The 17,325-nt window shown below is 41.7% G+C and overlaps 1 protein-coding gene across 2 annotated transcripts in view; it reads left to right on the top strand.

Annotated features, from left to right (window-relative positions):
- The window catches only part of LOC126416700 (phosphatidylinositol phosphatase PTPRQ-like), a 179,519-nt gene that overhangs the window by 143,478 nt on the left and 18,716 nt on the right, over positions 1 to 17,325 (top strand). The gene's annotated exons all lie outside the window — the stretch shown is intronic.

The following is a 17,325-nucleotide window of genomic DNA, read 5'->3' as shown; positions in this document are numbered from 1 at the left end:
GGTTTGCAGACTATGGAGGAAAACGTTTTTGTGGATGTCAAAACAAATAATATTGTCTTGCTCACATGCTAGTGAAAGTCATCAAATTCACAGCCGTTTAGGCGATGCACATGTTAATATTTACCCATAAAACGGTCCAAGGATATACTGCTGGATCATAGTGCCTAGTGGACGTAATATTCCGGCGATCACACATGTCGCCTTTATCACGTGTGCCCACAAACGGACTTCACGGGGGTGCAAGGCTGTCCTATATCCCTTCCCTCCATGGGCCACACCATACACGGATTGCACCTGAGTGTGCACACCAGTGGCCAAAGAGATGATTGTGTTGGAGTTCTTGAGAAATGCCTAGACTTTATTCTCTACCTTTTGGTGGGGCACTATCGATCTACTTTTATGAATCTTCCTCTAGCATGTCCTGCATCTTTTGAGTGTAATGCTTGTGAGTAAGGACATCCTTAGTGCTGCCTTTGTCAGCAGATAAGGCAACAATTATCACGCGTGCCGACATCAGGAATAGCTGTCCTCTACCTGCTGGTGACGTTTGACCTCTCAGTTGTACTACTTGTCAGAGGGTGACAAGTTTTGTGACGTTATTCTTCAGTTGCTGTAGGTGCTAGTCGCAGTAGAGCCTCCTTGCAATCTGACCAGCATGCAGCTGGGTGGCGTGAGATTTCAGTTTTGGAGAGGGCACCTAACTTTTCTGCCACCTCGAAGTTCAGGTATGTCAAGATCATAGTGCACTTGAAAACGTGGTACGCGAATACTGCCAGAAGTAGCTAAAGACTAGTTTCTGACAAATTTAGATGTAAGAATAACATTGTTTTGTTTGGTATAAAGATCAAAGATTCTTCTCGAGGATCGCTCTTTAAGCTGTACGTTAGATCAGTAGTAGTGCCAGTGTGTGTTTCGTAATATTATAGAACAAATTTTTACATATTTTGGTTTCTTTAATGCATGGTACATAGAGCGAACTAAGTACGTCCATAAACGCTGCATGTTCCATCAGTGGTGCTATTATGCGAACTATGAGTATTCTTGTAAGGGAAGGCAATTAAAATTTTGTTGGGAGAGGATGTGTTGAGTGTGGAGATGTGGCAGAGTACCAGGATCAGTGAGTAGGGAAGAAATTAGGTGGTGGGTAGTGTCGAGTTTACGAATAATGCAGAACATACATGGAACATGGAAGAGTAGGATTGCTAATTTTATAAGCTGGTAGAGGATTCAGGTGGGGGAGAGTTAGCAGATCTGCAGAGTGCGTGGCATTCAATGATGTGGACGGTGTGATAAAAGAAGGTAAGAGCATCGGTCCAAGCCATAACAGAGGGTGGATCAGATCAAGGAATTATGGGTTCGAGTCCTCCCTCGGGCATGGGTGTGTGTGTTTGTCCTTAGGATCATTTAGGTTAAGTAGTGTGTAAGCTTAGGGACTGATGACCTTAGCTGTTAAGTCCTATAAGATTTCACACACATTTGAACATTTTGAATTACAGGTGTGGAGGACTGTGAGTGGGAGTAGTATCCATGTTCAGCCAGTCAGTAGTTCTAGTAATTTTAGTCTATTGTGGGTTATCTGTTGAATGGTTAATGGATGGAGCTTCCATTTTAGTTGGTCATCTCGTGTTAGTCCAAGGTATTTTAGCGTGTTAGTTAGCTGGATAGGTCGTTTGTAGATGGTTGGGTAAAAGTTATGGAGGCAGAAGCTGTCAGTGGTTCAGCCTATAATTAATGACCCGGTTTTGGTTGGGTTGACTCCGAAGAGCCGCTGGTTGCACTAGGAAGTGAGCTGATTGAGATGGAGCTGGAGAGATTGTTGTGATTTCTGGAGAGCAGGGTAGGGGGCGAGGAAGGCAATGTCATCGGTATACTGGAGGAGATGTATGGGAGGAGATGGTATAGGGAATGTGCAGAGAGGAGAGAGTATGGATCCTTGGCACACACCTGCAGTGGGATGGAAGATAGGAGAGTTGGTGTTGTTGATGGTGACATGAGACGGGCAGTTAGGGAGAAAGAATGGGGTAAGGTGGACGTAATTGCTTGGAAGCGCTTAGGAGGACTCCAGGTCATATGCTTTTTCGAGATCAAGGGAGACAAAAATAACTAATTTACGATTGTTGATTTGGTGGGATAGGAAATGAGTAAAATACAGGAACTGGTCAGTGTAGGAGAAATTGGGATGGGAAGACACATTGATAGGAATGAGTGGGTGTTGTTGCAGATCGGTGTACGGATATGCTAGACTCGAAACGTTGCTGAACACTGAGGTGAGGCTGAAGGGACGGTAGGGGGAGGTGCCAGAGGGAAGTTTATAAGGATTTAGGAAGAGAAGGATTCGAGAGGTTCAGTACAGAAACCTGCGTGTTGGATTATAAAGGGTGGCTCGGATTTCTAGGAAGGAAAGGGAGCATTACTTCGAGTATCTGTAGGTTATGCAATCATGACTGCAGTGTTGCCTTTTGTTACGAGGTATGTGTCGAATGTCTGGAGTATTGAGCTCTGTCTGTGTGGTACTGGAAGCTAGGCACGAGGGGCGAGACGGAGGTGTTGGTACGCTTATAGACTGTCGGGAATAAGGAGTAATCGCAGTGGGGGTCATCTGGGATGGTAAAGGTGTCAGGGAGTGCGGAGTGGTTGACTTTGCTTACGTTGTTGCAGAGTGAGTGATTGTCGTGCAAGAGGATGTAAAAGGGTTGTTACCAGTCAGACGGTGAAATGCCTCCCAGTACCCGGAAGAGTTTATGGGCAATGTGGCGTTGAGGTTTGCTGCAATATACACACAAACAAAGTAAAATGTAACGTTTCTGTTGATATGTTCTGTATGAGTACCGAAGTCTGTGTGAGACTTTTTGAATAGATAACATTTGTATATTTACGCTACTCTGTTACAAACCTATCTTATTCTCTAGCACCTTACGATTATACATATCATCACATAGAAAACTGTATGTTGTCGAAAGATGTAACAAGATGTTGTCACCGGAAGGTACTATCCCTGATAAGTGCACAACTTGTTTGACTTGCGAATGTATTTTTGGCACCGACGGCCGTAGTTCACATGTAAACAGTGCGTCAGAACATTATTTGTAGCGGTTTATGCGAAGGATGTTACCACTGCTAACACTTCACGGAATTTACATCATTTTGCCACGTACAGAGCTTCGCAATCGTTAGATGTTATTGTATTTCTGCAGTGAAAAAGGCTTAGTTTTGACGATGGCAAGTATATACGTCAGAAAATTGTATTGTCTGACATGTGCTGAAGATGGATTAGTTTCACCGTTTTTGTAATGTAATGCTGCCTGCGAGATACATTTGTGCAGTTGTATATATACGCTCCGTGCTTCATTGTTTTATTCTTTTAGCTTTTGCAGTACTACTTCAAAATGTCCCATAGCTACAATGCAGTTTTAAAATAAATAATTTCTACGGTCAACTTGTCCTTTAAATCAACTCATTCATGTGTTGTGACAAATAATACAATTCAGTTGGATACTTCCGACCACGAGCGATGTTTAAGTACGTACGGATGTGTGTGTGTGTGTGTGCGCGCGTGTGTATCTCTCTCTCTCTCTCTCTCTCTCTCTCTCTCTGTGTGTGTGTGTGTGTGTGTGTGTGTGTGTGTGTGTGTGTGTGTTATCTGTGAATGAGAAAAATGGTTCAAATGGCTCTGAGAACTATGGGGCTTAACATCTGACGTCATCAGTCCCCTAGAACTTAGAACTACTTAAACCTAACTAACCCAAGGGCATCACTACGTCCATGCCCGAGGCAGGATTCGAACCTGCGACCGTAGCAGCCGCGCGGTTCCGGACTGAAGCGCCTAGAAGCGCTCGGCCACCGCGGCATCTGTGAATGAGTTCTTGTGTGTACCTACATATTTTTGGCACAGAAATATCGTAAATTACATCCATTACACAATGTGTGGTGAATAATCGATCACTTTTGAACATGGCACAAAAGTCAGATCGCACAGGTATTTCTGACTTTAGCTCAGGCGCTACGCTGTGTTTGGCAGTTTCTCTTTAATGGCCCGTAAAGTACTGGGAAATGATTCACGGTTTCGTTTTAATGGGTATCACAATTCCAAAGAAAGCTCTGTGGCATCTTGAATTGTGAATTACATCATATTTAACGAGGGCGTGGTCTCTGATGTCATGCTTAATACGTCGTAGTTAAGTGGGAGGGCGGTGCGTTGCTAGTGATGTTATGGGTAGGACGCTGATAGCTGCACACAGTGTCACAAATTTAAACAAAAAGCGCTGTAGCCATGCCGCTACTGGTCATCACCTGGAATGAGTGGGTGACGGACTAGCTAACTCGTGCTGCTTTCGCAATACCTGTGGCTTGTTGACGATTTAAAATTGTTGCACACGTGTATATTACAGTTTTATTAAATAGTTTGCAACTTTTAAAACACATGCAGCGTATGAAATATGGCCTATTGTGGTGTTCGCTGACATTGGTGGCTTTCATTTTATACTTCATATGACATTATAGCTTCAGTGGTATAATTTTTAATAATTTTTAGTCTACGTCTGCGTGGGTGCTCTGAAATGCGCACATAAGTGTCTGTAAGAGGGTTCATCGAGTATCATTCACAATAGTTCTCTATCGCTTCACTCTGGAACAGCACACGGGAAGAAGGGAAACTTTAACATTCCCGATTTTATGACGATGACTGTTTCTTTGAATGTAGGAAGCGTGAACAAAATGTTTCCAGTCGGAGGAGAAAGTCGCCATCGATATTTCAATGAAAGATCTACTGTCGGAATCTGTCTTACTGTTATATAATTAATCCAAAACGATCCTGTGTCTACAAGACTCTTCCACGTACACAACCTTCTTTCATGTTTCTTAAACAAAATGTTGGCAATAATTAAATTATCCTCTGTCCCACTCTCTACCAGGGAGTTTCCTCTTTCATTCCGTTCCCCTAGTCTATGTTCTCCATCTACTTTTCCTTCTCTTTCTTTTCCTGCTATCGAATTCCAGCCCTTGCTTGAAAATTAAATTTTCCTCTCTTTTCGCTATGTGAATAATTTCTTTTATCTCCTCATATACACTTTCAAGAAGCGGAAAAACGCTCCTTTTGAGCACAAAAAATGCGAATGTGCTCCTCCACAAAACACTCTGCCAGGACACAGGGAAACCAGGTGCCCCAACTCTCACTCCACATTCCTCGCCAAAAATTTTCGCACGCGATTACATTCCCACTCTTTTAGCACCTCCCTCTCACTGCCACATTCTGTGTCGCTCTCTCTCTCTTTCTCTCTCTGTCTGTCTACTTCCTCTCCCATTAATTTACCATATATTCCACTGCCACTGTGTCCTCTCTCACTTACGCTGTCTCATTTTCTCTTTCTTTGCCACTGCCACTAGCTCCACCATATCTCGGCAGCTCAAATATTCTGGGGGCTCTAATTTATTTTTTTCATATATCCACGAGTTTAAAATTACGGTCTAAAATGCGTACTCGCCTATACCCACATGTTAAAGCTCCGCCATCTGGGCGGGTCAAAACCCTGAAGCCTATGTAAGGTCTCTACTCATTTGTATTTTGCATTTCCACTCTGTCCATTCTCTTTCCTTCCCGCTCCTTCTGTCTCCATCAATCTCTCTCTTTTGCTGCCATTGTCTCTACTGACCATTAAAATCTCTTCCCTTTTTGACTCCCATTGCTACTGTCTTTATCCATCTCTTTCTATTTTAGTGGCGCTTTCTTTCTCTGTCTTTCTTTCTCTCTCACTGGCACTGCCTCCTCGGTCTCTCTGCTATTCTCTTTCTGTACAAAAAAGCGCGAACATGTTCGCATCCAACAATTTATGGTGAGGAAGGTGGAAAGAGGAATAAGACAGCTGCTTCTCCACTTGTCTGTCAGAGCATTTTCAAAAGGAACTTATTCGCCTTTTTGTGTTCTGACAGGAGCATTTTTCTCATTGTTCCCTTCTTTTCCTGCTACAGCTTGGTGTGGTGCTTATATGAAACGAATTCTATGGGTCAGTAAGGTTCCGGAAGTTTCCTTATAAACTTCGACACGTTTATATACGTTGACAGATATAGACGTTAAATAATTTGTTCCAGCTGTCTTATCGCTGTCCATGAAAAATGACTGTTTCTATGGTTCCCAGTGCTTACACGTCAACTCATATTCCTCTTGCTGTCACATTCTCATTCCCATGTACAAGAATTTTCCTGCACCAAGCAGAAGACATGTAAGTGTCCTCTCATTCCGGCTCAATTCCCACGCATTGTGGCGTATTTTTGCTAAATTTATACATGTTTTCTGCCAATTTTTGTAATTTTATCGATTTTATGTCACTCCTGCTCATGCAATCATGTCATCACTCTTCACCACGTATTCTAACATTGCTTGTAAACGTAGTACAGTTGTCAACACACACATACAGGAAAGTGGTGCATTTCCGCTGATTCTATAGCACTAGAGCAGGTCAGTTCCGGCGTTAGGAACTTGCTTATTAATAATAGTGATGCTGTAACTGTTGGTTGGTAATATTTACTGACAAAATGCAACCTAATGCTAGATTGCGTACTTACGGCTATACTGTGTGGCCGTTTTTTAGTATGACTTTAAAAGAGAGAGAGATTATTAACTGATCACCGATGCGTCGGTTCTCGGTTGTGTTCAGGAGACGTACGGATTGATTACGCGAATAATTGACCTTTTGACTCGGATTGCCTTCACGAAATCAGAATCTTCGATGAAAATATCTAAGCGACCTATATGAATGTAAAAATGGAAATGAAAGCATATTAGTGGAATTTTGTAGGAGAAAGATTAACAGATCGGAAACTGAACACATTAGTGGTCTCCCAAATACAATCGAGGCACCGCGATAAAGAGCGAACCTGTAACAAAGCTCATATACAATCTGAACATCATTTTTGGTTAGTGAAAGAAAAGAAAAGGAAGAAAAATACTTCATCGTAAAATATTAATATATTTCGAACAAATTGGCATTAAACTTCTAAACCTTGACAATTACACAATAAATGCATGACTTACATCTGATATTTATTTTGTGGATGGCGCAGTCAGTCCATTCCTTCTTAAAATTAAATGTCCTTGCGTGTGCGTATGTACGTTGTATCCACACCCGAGTTACCGATATGTTTGTTCGTCGTTTCACATAGTTTTTACACAAAATAAAAATACAACTTGTAGCAATGCTATGTGGTACGTCTTAAAATGTTGGCGACCAAAAGTACAAGGGATAATGAAGTCTCTAGAATACTTCTTAACGAAAGATAGATTGTTCTTTCTTCTGTTTCGCAGCTTCTTGTTATCAAGCGCTGCGGCAATGATTTTAAATATCTGCGCCCAGCGGGTCATAGTGTTCCTTTTCTTCAATGGCAAATATCTCACATGCAAAGTAGCTGAAATCCAATAATATTACAGAGTACAAGTTTGGAACAGGTGTTATGGTATTTGTGAACGTGGAACTGTGGTCCTTCAGTTCCTTTGTGAGATGTCAAATGTAGCGGGTGCAGTACCCATCTACTCCTGGTCAGTTTCAGATCAGTGTTGCAGAGAGGACTGGTTAAAGAAAGAGGAAAAGTTACGAGATGCGTACAGAGAGGCCATATAGTTTTGCTCAGGGTCCTTAGCCTATAGGTTGAACAAAGGGATAGCTCGTTTCGAAATAGAGGGCTGAGTGTAGAACTTTGAATCACTGACTTTATTTCACGTATGCGAGAATACTTTGTGTCCCGACCTCCATAATGGGAGATGGCAAATCGTAATAAAATCTTACAGAATTTATAGTTTCGGCTAAGGAACGTAGTTTCTGCACCTCCTCTAAGCTGATTGCTATTCCTCACACGAAGAAACAGTATCTTTGTTACGTGATGTAGGCTGTGTTCACAATCCGTCCACATGCGTATGTGCCTTGCACTGTAATGGAGGGGTGGTTTAGCTATGATACTGAAACAGAGAGCCATGCTGCAAATGTCATTGGCTGACAGCATCACGAGATCGAGGCAATGAGACGTTTTTTTGACATGACAACTCATCGAGAGTGGTGGTTTGGACCTCAAGCAATTGAGGTGAGCTAAATGTATTGAAATTACGAAAAACCAGGTAAAATCGTGAAAATTTATGGGAAATACGTAAAACGGTTGAAAATACGACACAAAATCATGTGGAGAGATGAGGGTACTTACATACTCACCTGGGTGTATGAAAATCATTCCATTACTTCACCAGGGGGTTGACAACTGATGATGCATACTCTCTGTGCTCTATGGGTTTAAGTCCTGCGAAATACCCCTTGTTCCACATGTAGTTATGCTCTATAAGACATAAAATTGAAAGACGCAGTGTCCGAGTGCCCAGAGTCTCTTTGGAAAATGTAACACTGAGACATCTGCTACCCTGTCACTGTGGAAAGTGATATTAAGTCTAGAAATCAACATCTTTGAACAGCTGTTTGGGAATGCACTGCAATGCCACAAACTCTTCCAGTTCCATATTTTGCAATGGCCTCCCCATTTTTTTCTATAATAAATAGAGCCTCTGTCTTTCATTTCAACCATCCTGTGTGTTGTGGGTGCAGCATAGTTCACACTATGGCATATTCACCTTTCTGTCACAGCCAATGGATCGAAACATGTTAATGTCGGTTTAGCACCTGACACAGGCCTCAAAGGCGTGGTGGAAAACAAAATGTACGGCTGTGTACAAAGCTGTAGTCATACACTGGTTGGATGTGATACAGCAGAAAAACATTGTATAAAACTGCTTATGAAAGACTGACAGTCTGTGGGATATGGTCCTCCTACAGTACGGGTGACGAAAATTTATACTGGTCTGTGCAAGAGACTTCGATCACTGGCCACATGTTCCAACGGACCAGTACCAGTATATTTAATAGGATCGCCACATATGCTCAACGTCAGCATGCAGGCAGTATTTGTTTTCAATATATCAGAAGAGAGGGACACGGTGATACCTCACCAAGTTCTCGAGTGAGTGATGTTAACGAAGTTTATATTGTCCATAGTTTTTCTGTGTTTGACGGTACAAAATAACGACAGGGAAAGAGTGTTTGGATGACAGACATGAATGCACTATGAGAGACACAGATCTCCTTTGGACTACAGTACCTGTATGTACTTTGACAATGCACTGCAATGTAGTAGCAAAATCCTCATGTGATGTGAAGTCTTCCTAATTTATCTGTTAAGAAACACAATCATAACTATTCATACTCAACTACCTCGTGTTGCAGGAAAAATCTTCGTTTGGCGCTGCCCTTACACAGTGTAGATATTTGGTGATGCTACAATAACATGTTCCCATTTGCACCCAGTGGTCAAAACACGGAAGTATCACATGAACCCAGCTCACCTATTTCTCCACTGAATGCAGAAAGTGGCAGATAGAGCGCTATCTGACTTCCACTCAGTTCTGACTGAAATGGAGCCATGACATGCACAAAACTGCAGGGAGGGCAGGGGTGGGAGTGAGAAACAGTTCCAAGATGCAGAGAGACTGACCAGAACCACACTGGAGTTTTGCCGTATGGGATTATGAGCAGATAGGTTGGTAAAAGATGACTGGTTTGGAGGGATGAGAGTGCCTTAAGTATGATTCACCAGTGGCTGTAATCATTAACGCAAGTGTGTGGTTGAATGGAGAGACTTGATTCCAAATCGCAGACAGAATTTCTACTAGAAATCCTAACGCTATAGATCAGAAAAGTTAATGTACTGCTCATAGGACTTGTACATTTCTTAAGACTTCAATCTAGCATTCCATTTTTAAGTGATTCCTTACACAGCACACAATCTACTGTATGGTGATCATTCTCAATCATTCTCAATCAACCAGCATCCTCCCTCTCCTATAACACAATGAATATATCACAGAACCTCTGTTACACTGTGTGCATGGTTAGCGTGGGAAATATCTAGCAGTGGCATGAGGAAGTTGCCAATATCGTCTAATACGACGTTCCTTAGCCAAGTTACTTTCTAAATGCGGTGTAAAGGGTGATTTTATTACGAGCGCACACCACTGGCGACCACCAACATCACTTTCGGTCTGTTAATAAACACCCCAGTGATCACAGTCTATATTCAATGCCACAGTATTTGTGTCGGAAGATCACTTAATTCGGAAGCAATATATGCTTCGGTTTATAAAGCATGTATGGTTATTACGATGGATATTGTCAGCGATACTTGTGTGTACCTGTAGAACAGAGATCGCCTTTGATGCAGGGTGACAGTAACATAGTTGTTGCGACTGTGCTGTTAATAGCCAGCCAGTCACTTTTAAGACGATTCCGTCTCTCTTCCTAATTCACACTGGTACCACTTGCAAGAAAAACAAATTGGAGCACGTCCTTCTATCCCATATTTTTCGCTCAATATTTTTGGTGCCACCAACATTCAGGTATTGGGGAAGTATGGGATGTCCAATAGATTACTTATCTTTGAAGAAAGTGTTAGGGTGTACAGTTACTGTGGTCAGTGTTCTGACATGTGCAAAGAATATGACTATGTCTGGTCATAAGGGAGGTATGTGTTTGACAGGGAAATCTGCGATTTCAATGCATCGATAGCCTTAATGGGATGAATGATTTTACGTGGAAAGTTATGTCCAATCATAAGAAGAATTTAAAATTGCGTGGGCAGTTGATATTTCCAGATCCACAGCCATTAGGAAGAGGTATTTTCGATAGTTCGCTGATCGTTGAATGTCACCAGATTGTGGCTGTGGTTGTGATCAGAACGAATTGACATTTCCAGCTTAAGGCTCTAGTGAGCAGCGGGTTAAAAGTAAAAGTTCTGGCTCGCCAGCTAGTCGGTTCCTGCCCTTATCAGCGTGGACATGTCCCAGTGGTGCCCTCTCAGTGCTCTGTGGGTAGCTGAATAGTGAACTGATACTCAGTATGCATTGACTTGTCACTGTGATCATGTGTGTTTCATTTATTCTCCATTAAAAATGAAACAATTCAGTATTCATCACTGCCAAGTGTGGGGACTGGACATGTTGATAACATCTGAATTCCTACCACTCCAATCATTCCCTGATACTCCGCATGGCCGGGGTGGTGCACTCTGGCATACGCGTGCATCCACAGTTGCGGATGTGGTCATGTCAGCTGTTTTCTCTTACCTCTGAGCGTCGGCACTGGCTATGTATGAAGAGGCAGGCGCACTGCTTTTGGGCATCTGGGGTGTGAGTGAGCTGTATGTACGAGTGATCTCAGGCACTAAGGCATGGCCACTACTAGGATTGTGGTTTAGTGCTTCTCAATGAATTGCAGTGCACTCTGTCTTGTAGTAGTATTTGTTGTACTTACTGTCCTATCATGTGGTAGACCCTTTCCTCATTCTTCTTTGTCCTGGTGTAGCTGAGAGAAGAAGCGTAGGAATTCTATAGTGCTTTATAAAATACACTTAGCGGATCTGTAGTGGTTAGGAGTTCCACAACCGTGACAGTATAAACTGACGCCGAAATTTGAAATTCCGACTATCATTTTAGATAGTACCACTTCGAAGTGATATGTCAAATCCCTGATTGTTCAGTATATTATTTGCAGTAATGGTACTGAGAGCACACACAGCGATCGAACTCCTCTGCAGATTGTTTAAGGACATAGCTTGCAGTTGAGCTGAAATGTGTAGTTCTCAGATTCCTCCAGTGTAATGGACCTCCCGCCAAATACCATATCTGTGACATTAGCCGCCAACAGGAGGCAATGGGAGAAAAAATCGGAAGGGTTTGGAAACCTGGCAGTTGTGAGATCAAATCCTGCCATATATACCACTCCTACTGTCCACCAGTAGTATGCAAGGAAAACTGCCTGCATGCAGAGGGCATTGATTTAATTAATTATTAATTATTAATTAATTAATAATTAATTAATTAATTAATAATTAATTAATAGTTTATCAGTCTGATAGAGTGAGGGAATATTTCCAAGACATCTCCAGCTGTGGATTCACCAGGTATACACTACTTTGTTAAGGATAAAGGAGTGGTTAGTGTGGCACAGACATATACTTGCTGGGCAGAAAGCAGCCATCAGAGAGAGAGAGAGAGAGAGAGAGAGAGAGAGAGACAAAGAGAGAGAGCATGTCTTGAGAGGTATTTCCCAGGTATCAGTACCGAAGAGTTGTGGCCACCTGTAACAAAGATCTGCCGCCATCTGATGCTTTGTCAAACTGGAATTAACCAGAGGGGTGAGGGGGAGGAAGGGAGGGAATTGGAGGGAGGAGGAGTAGGGGTCTCTTCTCCCAGTGTCCTCTGCTGGTTCTATTGTGAACTAACTCAGTCAGTATTTGAACTGGACGAGCACATAGAGCAGCTGCATGCATTGACATGGTACAAAAAGTGTGTGTTTGGGAACAGATTGTGCTGGTGCTGCAACCAGAAGTAGGCACTTGAGGAGGCAAAGGACACCGCCACGGACAAAGAGGACTATAGTTCCTGGGGTTGTCCTGGCTGCTGCACAGTCACAAAAAAATGGGTGCAGTATTCTGAGACAATATTGTCTGTTGGTTTGGAAAGGTAGGTCGGAATTCTGCCAAGCAATGGCATGCAACAGGAAGTAGCCACTTGAGGTGTGCTAATACTGTGTGACAGCTGGCAGTGCAGCAGCCAACAACTGTTGCGGGGCACAATTAGTGTGACCTCTCAGGCACCGGCACGTGGAGCAGCCCGGCGAAGCGACTGGCACATGGCACATGAGCTCACAGCGTCCTGGCCAGCACGCCTGCCCTGCAGTCGGTGCAAAGGTGCAACCAGAGGATTTTTTACAGTGTAATTACATGTGGTAAGCTATGTTGACAGCAATTTCGCGATGTTATTCCTTTCACAACTGGAAAGAAGGCGATCTATTTAATTACTGCTTTTCGATGTATTTTACAAGACCTGCATCTTCCAACACGGCAGAGAATGATGAGCCTTTCTCACTAAATAAGAGAGAGGTCCAACCCTGTGAATCGAATTTTATAAATAAGGAGTATAGCCTTTACTATGTAATTAAACTTTGTGTCTTGAGATCCTTCCCCTCCAGTACAGACTGAGTCCTTTTCTCGAAAATATCCATGTGGGGGTGGCAGGGGAGGGCTGGGGGATTTTCAAAAGGGCAAAGAGTTGATTAATTGATCGATTTAATTAATTACTCAATTAATTTGATATCAAAATCGTGCTTCTATCGGCCAGGGGAGAATGGAGGGTTTTCCCAGAGGGGGAGTGGGAGGGGTGTGGGTTTCTCAGGAGGACAGATTATCCCCAGAGGGTGACATGTCAACCCCTGGGGAGGGGGGGGGGGCGGTGATAAACCACTTAGCAGAGCAATAGATTGATGTCATAAATCAATCAAGTTTGTCCCTGAATGTTTTCTTGGCCCTGAATGAATGCCAGGTGCACTAACAAACTGTGCTGATCCTCGCTTTGTTCTACTACTATTGTTACCATGCAAAAATGCATACATTGGTCTCATCGTTATAGGTGGTGTTAGTTAACATATAAACTTGTACTATTGTGATGAGTGTTGGCTTCGTATCTATCTCTGCTACGATCGTGTGTTCATCATGTTTTTCTTAGTAGCTTAGCCTCATTATTATATTTTTATTCATTATTGGAGCTACTCTTGTGTTACTTCTCTTTGACTTTCTATTTATAACCCTATACTCACCTGACCAGAAGTCCTCTTCCTCCTGCCGCCGAATGTCGTTTACTCCTACAGCAACTTGCAATGGGAATAATTGAAGTTCAGTGGCAAGAGGTAAAGGACTTTTGGTCAGATGAGTACAGTGTTTGTCAATGCAAAATCAAATAGGGGTAATGGAGGAGAAGTGTAATAACTTTATCAGTGTCAGTGTACTGTGAATGGAACGTAATTGCTATGCAATCTGGACAGGAGGCATTGCCATTACAAAGTGATCTGATGTGGTTCACTACATCCAGCATAACTATTTCTAAGAATACCGTGTTGCAGGTGTTCTTTATTCGAATTCAAGATTATTTACTTTATCTTCTTTGATGAAAGAATTTCGGAAAACCGTATTTAGTAACTCCGCTTCAGTTTCACAGCTATCAGTAACATTACCATTCCTATCATCCAAGGAAGGTATTCTTTGTGTCTTGCCGCTGGCGTACTTAAAATACAATGAGAATCTCATCTGATTTTCTGCCAGATTTCGAGACAGAATTCCATAGTCGCAACTACTAAAAGTACCTGGCATTCAAGTCATTGTTAAGTTTCGAGCTTTTGTCGAACTCGCGAGTCTTAGCTATGATGTGCTTTTTTCTTCATTTCTTAATTTGGCATGCCTTTTACTTTGAATCTGCAACAGTGATCTGGCCAGTTTTGTGTATCATGCGGATCAGCTCCGTGTCTTATTAACGTATATGATGTAAATTGGTCAATTGTCGCCGATACTATTTCTTTGAAATTAGACGTATCTGGTGTATCCTTATACAGTCAGTGGGGATTGTCTCTTAAAAAAGCGTCTAGTGACTTATTATTTGCTTTTTTTGCGTTTATTTGTGATTGATTTGGATGTTACGCTAGCCAGACTCGCTGCAATAACCTTGTGCTCACTAATCCCTGTATCCATCATGCTGGTCCCTATTTGCTCAGGGTTATTTATTGCTAACAGCAAAGTATGTTTTCGGAATGGACTCCTGAAGTAATTATTCAAAATAATTTTTGAGGAATCCATGTATCACAATTCATGACGATGTTTCATACATACCATTGGCTCTGAACATGTATTTGCGCCAATATATCACGGATAGATGGAAGTCACCGCAGTATACCTGTTCGAAATAAGGCCCATATTGTCCTAGGTCTACGCACATCCTATGCTTCACATGCAACCTTTGAGACTGAAGCCCTGCTTGCTCTCTTCTGAGACCCACAAACCTAGAAAACCGCACAGTCCCCTCCACACAGCTGCCGCTACTGCTGCAGCTGCCTCCTGCGTGTAATTGGCTTGTGACGTATCAAGTGGAACCCAATACCACAGCATAATAGTTATCATTAAAAACACCTTTAAAGTTCTTAATACTTATCGCAGTATTGTGCTTCAGCCTTTCACAAGCTCGTTATGATGAATTTGATTTTATTGTATCGTGTTTATGGGGTTTGTGATGAAGTTCAAATGAAAACTCAATAGTTACTGTAATCACCGTTTTGTCTTCTTCAACCACCACACCATGAACGTGTAGACCCATCAGGGAATACGCCGCGTCTTCTGGTCATACTGTTTACGACGGACGAGCCGTTCCCGTCCACCACACTGACCTCTGATAGTTAACGATCTCTCCACCAGCTCACGCTAAACGAACCAACTAATCGCAATGTCACAACGTTGAATAAGGAAAGGTTTTCGTGTTTCAGCCTGCCTGTTTGACACATTACATGAAATCAACAAAAGAAGCACTTCAGAGTCAATATTAGCTTAGGGGAAAATGTACGCATGAAGTACCTAGCCAAGAAGAAAAATTCCTAGTAGATATCAATAAAAGCATAAAGTGAGTGAACTAGTAAATTTGTAAAGTCGTCTGGTTTTTATGGAAACGCTGTTTCTTTTTAATATAAAATGACAAATTGGTCGGAAACGTAAAGGAAAATGATTATATTTCGAGGTGGAATGTGCCTAGAGCCAGTCTTATATCTCTGATCATTACTTTTTATCTTCAGTCGTTTTCACACCAAAGGTGGTGCCGCCCATGATACGAGTATAGCCAGCTATTGTTACGAGAGCTAGATGCAGTTCAATTTCCTATGTGTATCCTATCATTACTTTTTCACCTAAAAGTAGATTGTTCTGTTCTTATTTCGATGTTGTTCCAGCTATACATACACAAATCAAATTCAACATGAATGGTTAGTAACTATGATAGACATTTATCTTAATAACAAAGCTGTAAATTTTCTAACCATTTTATTATTTGGGTTATGGTAACAATGTATTGAAATCTGAGGGAAACTGTACCTTAAGCCAGTTCACACTTACAGTATGGCAATACTGATTAATGATATAAATGCTATGTAGGCTTAAAACAATAAAAGTATTTTGTTGCTTTTAAACGTTTATTAACATTAATTTTTAGACCTAGTTCCTTAACTTGAAAAATTATTTATATATGTCTTTGTTTGGATGTTCAGTTTCTTAGTCCTGTGTTTACGTTCAATACAATCTATTCTTAATATATTACTTGTCCACTAAGATGTATGAAACAGGCGAAATACCCTCAGACTTCAAGAAGAATATAATAATTCCAATCCCAAAGAAAGCAGGTGTTGACAGATGTGAAAATTACCGAACTATCAGCTTAATAAGTCACAGCTGCAAAATACTAACACGAATTCTTTACAGACGAATGGAAAAACTAGTAGAAGCCAACCTCGGGGAAGATCAGTTTGGATTCCGTAGAAACACTGGAACACGTGAGGCAATACTGACCTTACGACTTATCTTAGAAGAAAGATTAAGGAAAGGCAAACCTACGTTTCTAGCATTTGTAGACTTAGAGAAAGCTTTTGACAATGTTGACTGGAATACTCTCTTTCAAATTCTAAAGGTGGCAGGGGTAAAATACAGGGAGCGAAAGGCTATTTACAATTTGTACAGAAACCAGATGGCAGTTATAAGAGTCGAGGGGCATGAAAGGGAAGCAGTGGTTGGGAAGGGAGTAAGACAGGGTTGTAGCCTCTCCCCGATGTTGTTCAATCTGTATATTGAGCAAGCAGTAAAGGAAACAAAAGAAAAATTCGGAGTAGGTATTAAAATTCATGGAGAAGAAATAAAAACTTTGAGGTTCGCTGATGATATTGTAATTCTGTCAGAGACAGCAAAGGACTTGGAAGAGCAGTTGAATGGAATGGACAGTGTCTTGAAAGGAGGATATAAGATGAACATCAACAAAAGCAAAACAAGGATAATGGAATGTAGTCTAATTAAGTCGGGTGATGCTGAGGGAATTAGATTAGGAAATGAGGCACTTAAAGTAGTAAAGGAGTTTTGCTATTTGGGGAGCAAAATAACTGATGATGGTCGAAGTAGAGAGGATATAAAATGTAGGCTGGCAATGGCAAGGAAAGCGTTTCTGAAGAAGAGAAATTTGTTAACATCCAGTATTGATTTAAGTGTCAGGAAGTCATTTCTGAAAGTATTCGTATGGAGTGTAGCCATGTATGGAAGTGAAACATGGGCGATAACCAGTTTGGACAGGAAGAGAATAGAAGCTTTCGAAATGTGGTGCTACAGAAGAATGCTAAAGATTAGATGGGTAGATCACATAACTAATGAGGAAGTATTGAATAGGATTGGGGA

This window comes from Schistocerca serialis, chromosome 8, assembly GCF_023864345.2.
Source record: "Schistocerca serialis cubense isolate TAMUIC-IGC-003099 chromosome 8, iqSchSeri2.2, whole genome shotgun sequence".
NCBI classification, from domain to species: Eukaryota; Metazoa; Arthropoda; class Insecta; order Orthoptera; family Acrididae; genus Schistocerca; species Schistocerca serialis.
Note: the sequence above shows the minus strand (reverse complement) of the source record. Positions and strands in the feature narration are given on the sequence as shown.